The sequence below is a fragment of the Phocoena phocoena genome, chromosome 15 (genome assembly GCF_963924675.1).
Source record: "Phocoena phocoena chromosome 15, mPhoPho1.1, whole genome shotgun sequence".
Classification (NCBI taxonomy): domain Eukaryota; kingdom Metazoa; phylum Chordata; class Mammalia; order Artiodactyla; family Phocoenidae; genus Phocoena; species Phocoena phocoena.
The window spans coordinates 39,159,092-39,166,889 of NC_089233.1; the positions used below are offsets into that span (position 1 = coordinate 39,159,092).

The 7,798-nt window shown below is 58.7% G+C and overlaps 1 protein-coding gene across 1 annotated transcript in view; it reads right to left on the reverse strand.

Moving 5' to 3' along the window:
- RRBP1 (ribosome binding protein 1) overlaps positions 1 to 7,416 on the reverse strand; it is a 59,021-nt gene extending 51,605 nt beyond the window's left edge. The window contains exon 1 of the mRNA XM_065892015.1: positions 7,214 to 7,416. The gene's annotated coding sequence lies outside the window, so the exon portion shown is untranslated. The remainder of the gene's footprint in view (positions 1 to 7,213) is intronic.
- Between the last annotated feature and the right edge of the window lie 382 nt (positions 7,417 to 7,798).

Sequence of the window (7,798 nt, forward strand, 5' to 3'; positions counted from 1 at the left end):
CAGAAGCCCCAAAGTGGAAACTATCCAAGTGCCCCTGCACAGTGATGTGCAGAGTATGTACAACAGGGGGATGAACTACAATAGCCCAAGACCACGGATGGACCTCATGCTCACACGTAACGTCGAATGGGAAGCCACGATGAGCACAGGCCGTGTGTCCACTTGCCCCGAGTTCACGCGCAGGCGGGAGGGACCTGTGAGCTACAGGTCAGGGGTGTGGTTACCCCCGGGCACGGGCAGCAACCCGAGGGGCATGAAATGAGCTGCTGGGGGACAATGTTTCTTGTTTGGCTGGTCACGTGGGGCGCTGCTCCGCGAGCCGTAGACGGGACAGTGCATTTTTCTATATTTGTTCTACTTTAGTAAAGAGTTAAAATATGTATATACACACATGCCAACTTTGGTAGGAAAATGAATCCACACAGCTCTCAAAGGAGGAGCATCTCTGATGTCAGGCGGGTCTGTCACGGCACATACACTCCTGCCACCCCCAGGCCCCTCATGTGCGCTCACCACGCAGCTCCCAAGAGAGGGGAAGTGGGGACCAAGGTCACGGTGGGCACCGCCTCCCGCCTCCAAGCCCCACAGACCTCACTGTCCCTGCGGCTTCCAAAACCAGACTGTTCAGAACAAACCTCAGGGCTTCCCTCTGAGGTTGGAGGCAACAACACAGGCTGCAGTGGCCGGCTCGGCCGTGGCTAAAGCCCCGTCCATGCCCCTAACGACATGTCACTAACGAGGCCGCTGTTGACGGTGTCGTCACCGCTCACTCTTGCGCACTGACCCCTTCCCCGAGTCACTGCAGTTACTACGAAATTCCCCAACTACGATGATCTAGAACTCACCAAGAAATGCAAACGTGTTCAACAGAAATAAAGCTGCATCTAATTCCTATGCAGGATGAGCCTTAATTAAAAAGGAAATCGTTTTGCTACAGCTGAGTTGTACATTTTAACCACTGAATGAAAAGTTCCAATAGAACATACTGCCTGGGCTGAGAGCCAGAACCCGGTCTCTCACGGTTCTGCGTGAAATGCGTAGGCCAGATCCTCCCGTCAGGAGGGGCCAGGAATCTATGATCTACTTTTCCATTTCTTTGCCTAAAAGCAAAGGCAGGCAGAGAGGAGGCAACGAGGGATGTGGGCTCGGCCTGGAAGGGGCTGCGACCAGCCAGCCCGCCTGTCTCCAGTATCCCACACCTGCCCAGTGTCCACGCCCGGTCCTCGAGGAAACGCCATCTGGGAGGCGGGAGGTTCACCTCATCCAGCCCTCTCAGTCCAACAAAGTCTGACTAAAAGAAGGGAGAATGGAATGCCAACTACCGGAAAAGAATTTCCCCTCCTACCACCAAGGAGCACTCTTGCTCACGAAACACAAAACCCACCTCTTTTCAGAGGCAGTGCACTGTTCAAACCAAAAATAACGTTTTGTTTCCTGGTGAGGGCGTCGTCACCGATACGCTCGGCTGCTCTGCAAACCATGTAGCTCATCAGCTCCGCCGGGAAATAAAGGATGCTCACTGCGAATTCTCCTCCTGGAACCAGCGCAGGCACCTGGGAAGGGCCCGGTCTGGTGAGGCCCCCGCGTGGGTGACGGACAGCGGAGAACAGGCAGCGCTGAGACCAATCTAACCAGCCTGCAGGTGCAGGGCACCTGGGAGAGAGCGAACGCCCAAGCCTTCCGCCAAGGGTCACTTTAGAGCGTTGGCTTCTGCTGGCGGAGCAGGATGGGCCACATGTGGCAGCACCACCGTGAGTGTAACGGTCAGTCTCCCAACTGGAACCAGGCTGGGGGGAATCCAAAAGTCACTTGGCTTTGGAATATGTTTTTTGTGTTTATATTTGATGCTCTAGGAATCCAGGCTACTTGAGGCTAAATGATAATGTACTCACAGAACACAGGCACTAGAAGATCACCTGTTAGCTCGGCAAGGATGGGCACCTACTGTGTGCCACTGTCCAGACACTAGGGACACCTCGGGGAAACAGGGCGGCCACATCCCTGCACTGGGAGAGCTTACAATCCAGTGTCAGAAATGACAAAGTCAGTCACATATGTGACACATCAGGTGGTGATAATGAAAACAAAGCCATGCAGAGAAGTGGGACTGGGGTCACCGGGCCTGTCACTTTAAATAGGGTGGTCAGGGAGGTCGCAATGCACAGACCTGAGGTTGGTGGGGGAGCAAGCCACGTGGCCGTCTGGGAAAAAGCTCCCCGGGGAGAGCAAGAGCATGTGCCAAGGCCCTGTGGCAGAAGGCCCTGCCCGGGAAACAGAGGGAGGCTAGTGTGCCCAGAGCAGGGGGCGGGGGTGGCAGCAGTGAAGCCTGAGGGAAAAGTGCGGCCTTGGAGGCCACTGGACAGACTCTGGCCAAGGAGGGTCCCGAACACAGGGTGGCACAATCTGCTCTGGGAACAGACCAGAAGGCAGGGGGTGAGGGCAAAAGCAGGCAGACCACGTCAGACCTAGTGAAATAACCCGGGGGATGAGGGGTCTGCACCAGGCTGGCACCAGGGGATACGGTGAGAGTGGATGGAGCTGACAGGTTTGCCGTCGTAAAGGATACAAGCGTGAGAAGGCATGGAGTGAAGGATAAACCACGATGTGTGGCCTGAAAGATGGAGCCAACTGGCCTGGTTTCATATTACACGAGGAGGAAACTGAAGCCAAGGGAGGAGAACAGTCACATCCAAGGTCACACCACTTACTCTAGGGACTAGAACCCAGACCAGTGCTCCCCCCGCTGCCCCAAGCTGCAGCCACTGGGGGACGCCGGTGACTACACAGGTCACATGCGGACGCCCTCCAGCTCCTCTTTGCTCTCAGATGCTGGAGTAGACAGTGTCCCTCGGGGACCACCAGCACCCAAGCACGTACTGTGAGCGAGGCTGGGAGGAGAGCACAGCCCCCGCCCGGGGAAGACAACCACAGTCCACGGCTGCCACTCGAGAAAGCAGAACTGGTGTGCCCAGAAATTCCCACTTTCCCCAAGAGAACCCCCAAATCTAGATTTTAACAACAACAACTTCTCCAATTTTAAAAGGTGGCTTAGTTGTTTAGCAGCCCGGGCCTGAACAAACCTCACGTGCCAGCCAAGTTCCATCCACGCAGGGCTCCAGCTGGGAACCAGTCTCAAGACAGCCTGAAACACACCTGGTTCACTCACACCTCAACCAGGGTCAGGGCACAGAATTAAAGCTTTGGGTCTAAGATGGTCTCTATTCCAACTTTGGAGCCAGCAGATGATATCACTATAAATAGCGGATCACTTCCGGCACAACCTTAGGGGCCTCCTGTCTGACCAACAAGAAAGTAGCTGTCTATCACTCTGGGCTCTTTGTTAACTGGTTTGACGTTACTCCACACAATGTACTAAGATGAGGCCACTAGTACAGCCAAGAATTCAGAAATTCTCCCCAAATACTATCCAGTGATCCTTTCCAAGTTCTGTGGAATATAACAAAGCCCTGCAAAGAGCCAGGAAGCAACTGCTGTCCGCCAAACAGGAAAATGCCTGCACCCTGGCCCGTGTAAGGGTAGGAGACCGGCAGCTGTTTCAGCCTTGCCAAAATAATCCAACGTAGAAATTACAGAACTTTCTTTATAAATTAAAGTTGCCCTGCGTTGCTAGGCATGTGGGAGATGCATGTCATTTACAGCTCTTAAAGGAAACACGCTACATGTGTCTGGCCTCCAGTCGTGGGATTCGGCCTGCCTGTTTCAGGAGACTCATCGGAACTTGTGTGCCTAAGGAAACAGCCTCCTAGGAAGTCCCCAGGTTAATCTTCCATAATGCTAAGTGGCCCTCTTGCCCAGGCTTTCTCACTTAGAATTAAATATTTACTTTCCCTACAAGCCATATGTTTTCTGCCCAATACCTATCTTCCGTGTCTGTTACATTTGACCACTTTGATGCCCTTGGTGTTAGGTAAGAAGCTCTCCAGGGCAGGACCACTGTCTGCTGCGCCCCTGCTCCCCCGCCTTCTTTCCCTTAACATGCAGTTTATAATGCACACCAAGAGTCAGGAACAACTGCTTTCTAAAGGTGACATCTTATTAGGTGGAAGCGCATGAACTGCCACTAATTTAATTTTATTTAACTTTAATTAAGTTGAAATACCTCCGTGTGGCTACCGTACTGGACAACACAGTTCTAGATGGAGTGTCTTCAGACACGAACGAGGTTCGTTTGTGGTGTCTGAAGGCCTGGCACACAGGAGAAGCTTGACAAAGACATGAAATGAAAGACCTGTCTTGGTACTGCCACATCCCACACTGAATCCCCGCCTTCGTTTCCATCTTCCAATTCCAGGTGCTTCCTGGGGTACTTACTGTCCCAAGGAGTGTGGAATTATACGGCCTGTAGGTGTCGGTGAACATTCAGAAGGCCATGCCCACATCGCCCAGCAGCTGGGCAACAGGAACTGACCTGCTGGGCCTCTACGTTCTCATCCACAGGATGGGAACAACCACATCTACGCTACGGAAACTGGCTGCTGTGAGGGCGAAATGTACACCAAAGCTGTGAATCTGACTCTAAACAGTAAACCTTAAAAATCAATTTGGGCTGAGCTTCGGTTGTCCAATGAGATAGCTGGAGAAAATTTAACAGGTGTGTTGGTCTACCTCACTTCATCTGCAATTATTGTGTTACGGGCCAGGCCTTAACCATCGCCGGGCCAGAACGTACAGATGGACAGCAGTGTCTCCACCATCATCATTCTCACTGACCATATTTTTTCTCCCAAAACAAGATTTTAGCACAGAAAAATCTGGATTCTCGAAAGAACGGTTGACTCTCTGCCTATACGTCACTCACCTCCTCGTTAAAACTCCTTGGAATAAAAGAACAAGTAAGAAAAGTCTGGGGTCCTGACATTTTTAAAAGGCGTCCCTGCTACATAATAAACCAGGATGCCAATCAAATGGTTTGCATTCAGCCACTTACATGGAATTTGGTGCTGTATCATCACTACAGCCTACTGACTTAGGGCTCGTTTCAGCAAAGAGCATAATTGCTCAAATGTGACTCAGTGGCTTGGGATTTATTTAAAATTCTCCCATCACCAAAAACTATTCATGCACCAAGGTACCAAACTAACTTCTTAATCTCTGTAGAGATGTTCAGAGGCCGACTCCTAACTGTGAAAGTGAAGAGTTCTGATCCAGCACAGTGCCTGCGGCTCGACTCCCTGGCGGCTGTTTCCAGTCCCCGAGACACCTTTCTCTCCCTATCTGGCCACCCACCCCCCCACCCTGCAGCTCAACGGGTCCAGAAGCCCTGAACGTGCAAGCCCTGCTCCGCCTCCTGCCTCCAGCTTTCCTCCTTTGCTTCATCAGAGAGGGAAGTGGCATCTCCAGGCCCTCAGAACCGGAAGCTTCTTTCTGGAAGGAAAACAAGTTGGCAGCCCACAGTGGGCCTGACCTTTGGAGAGTTCATAAAGGAACAGAGACATCACCACAGCCCGCTGTGGGATCACAGAGCCTTCTCTGGGGTTGGATCAGGGGGAAGTCAGGACAGCCAAGCACAGAGGAAAGCGTAGGGGGAGGCAGAGTGCTTCCCAGCCCCGCGGGAACAGCCAAAGCTCTGAAGAGACCTCCTCCCCAAAGTCCAGAAAACGCCACGCAAACGCCCCCGGCTCTGAAGGTTCCAGCACACCAGGCAAACAGTGACCCGCGAGGCTCCCAAGAGCCTGCAAAGTTTCATTTTCTAGATGCTTCCTAGACTCTGCTGACCTCCGACCTCCAGGAGTTATTGCCAAACTTCCTTCTGCCGGCACAAGGTCCCAGGGTTTCCCAGCACTTACCTGGGAGGCTGCCCGACCCTACAGTGAGTGGGTGGTTCTATCTCCAGGCTACAGATAAGGAAACCCGGGTTCAGAGAGGTTAAGCAACCTGAGCAGAGGGTCTGCAGCGTGGCAGGGGTGGGATCCAGACGACAGGACATGCCAAGGCTGCGTCCGCAGCGGGTGGGCCAGAGCCAAACCCAGACCCCACCTCCCTCCCGGCCCGAACGCCCTAGAAACTCATGCAAAAACAGTAACAGTCAACACCTGTGGACTACTCCCTACACGTGCTGGGTCTTCACGGTTCTCTCTCCGGCAGCCCGGCTGTTCCGACGTGGAAGCGGACCCCGGAGTGAAACAGCCTGGCCGAGTCCCCACGGTGCCGGCTTTCGGAAGCCCACCCCTTAGCCATGACACCACCCGAGCTACCGTTTGTGATCTGCCATGTGGGGAGGGTTCCCCGAGGCTTCCCAGATGCTGCCCGGGAAGCGCGGACCCCAGCCCGCCCTCCCCTGCCCGGCGCCAGGCCGGGAGCCCGGACCCGGGGCGGGAGCCAGGCGGGGTGCCAGCGCGCTTGACGGCCGGGCCGGAGGTGCCACTTCCGCCGGGCCTGGCACCGCCGGCCCATTCATCGTCCCCCCGCCGGGCGCCCTCGCACCGGGTCCGCGCGGCCGGCCGGGCAAACAGCGCCCCCGGCCCCGCCGCCAGGGGGAGCAGGGAGCCGCCTCCCGCACTCCGGGAAGTTGCCACCGCGGCCGCCGGGCGTCCGTACCCGGACGGTCCGGGTCTCCGCACGGCGGGCCCCGCGGCCCCGAGCCCGGCCCGCCCCGTCGGCGCCGCCCGGCCCCGCCGCGCCCCCAGCCGCAGCCCGAGGCGGGCGCGCTCGGCTCGGGCCCCCATTCAATCCCGCCCCCTCCCCCGCCGGCCCCAGCCGCCTTCCGCCCGCCCCCACCCCCCCAGCCCGGACTCCAGCCCGGCAACGTCATCCAGCCGCTTCCCGAAGCTTAACCCCTTCCTCCGCCAGCTGTGCGCCGCCCCGCCCCGCCGCCAACTTTCTTCGCCCAACTTCGGAGCGCGCCGGCCGGCCCGACGGCCCGGCTGGGAAGGACAGAGAGAGGTGGGGGGGGGGGCGGCCACGTCGCGCCGCGGGGCCGCCGCAGGTCCCGCAGACGGCGAGGGCGTGGGGTCCACACCTCTGGCACGCTCGGCCAACGCCCCTGCACCGGGTTCGGCCCGGCACACGCCCCCAGGGCCCGCCCGGACCCTCAGGGTCCGCCGCCGAGGCGACGGCCGGGGGCGCCGCCGGGGGAGGGGCCACCAGGGAGACGTGTCACTCCCGGCGCGGCCCGCCCGGCCCGGCCCCGGCGCCCCGACGGCCCGGCCCGCGCGCCGCCACCGCCGCTGCAGGGCCCGGCCAAGTTTCTTACCTGCAGCCGGAGACGCGGGAGGGAGAACGAGAGGGCAGGAGCCGCCGCCGCCGCCGCGGAACCGGGAAAGAGGAGCCGGCCGAGCCTCCGCCGAGAAGCCGCCCCCGAGCAACTGCAGGCGCCGCGACCCCGACGCCACCCGCCCCGTCCGCCGTCCGCTCCGGCTGCTCGCTGGCTGCGTGCGCGCGTGTGGAGTCGTGGCACTTTCTGCCTCGGAGCTGGCAAACGGCCCCCTCCGCCGGGATCGCCGCCTCCTGCCTTCCCCACCCGGGCCAGCCATTCATCGAGCCGCCTCTCCCCATTGGCCCGTGCCCCGCCACTCCGCCGGCCGCTGACCAGTCAGAACGCGGGCAGCCGAGCCGCGGCGGCGGCCATTGGGCGGGGAGGCGGGTCTCCGCTTCGGCCAATGGGAGAGGGGAGGAGCTGCGGGGAGCCTCGGGGGCGGGGCCTGTGAGGGGCGGAGCCGCGCGGCGCGGCGCTCGGCCCAGCGCGGGGGCGGGGCGGGCCCGGAACGCGCGGCCGAACGGGGGAGGGGGCGCCGGCCGGCCCCGCCCACCCCGGGCCAGCGACCCTGCTTGCCGGCGC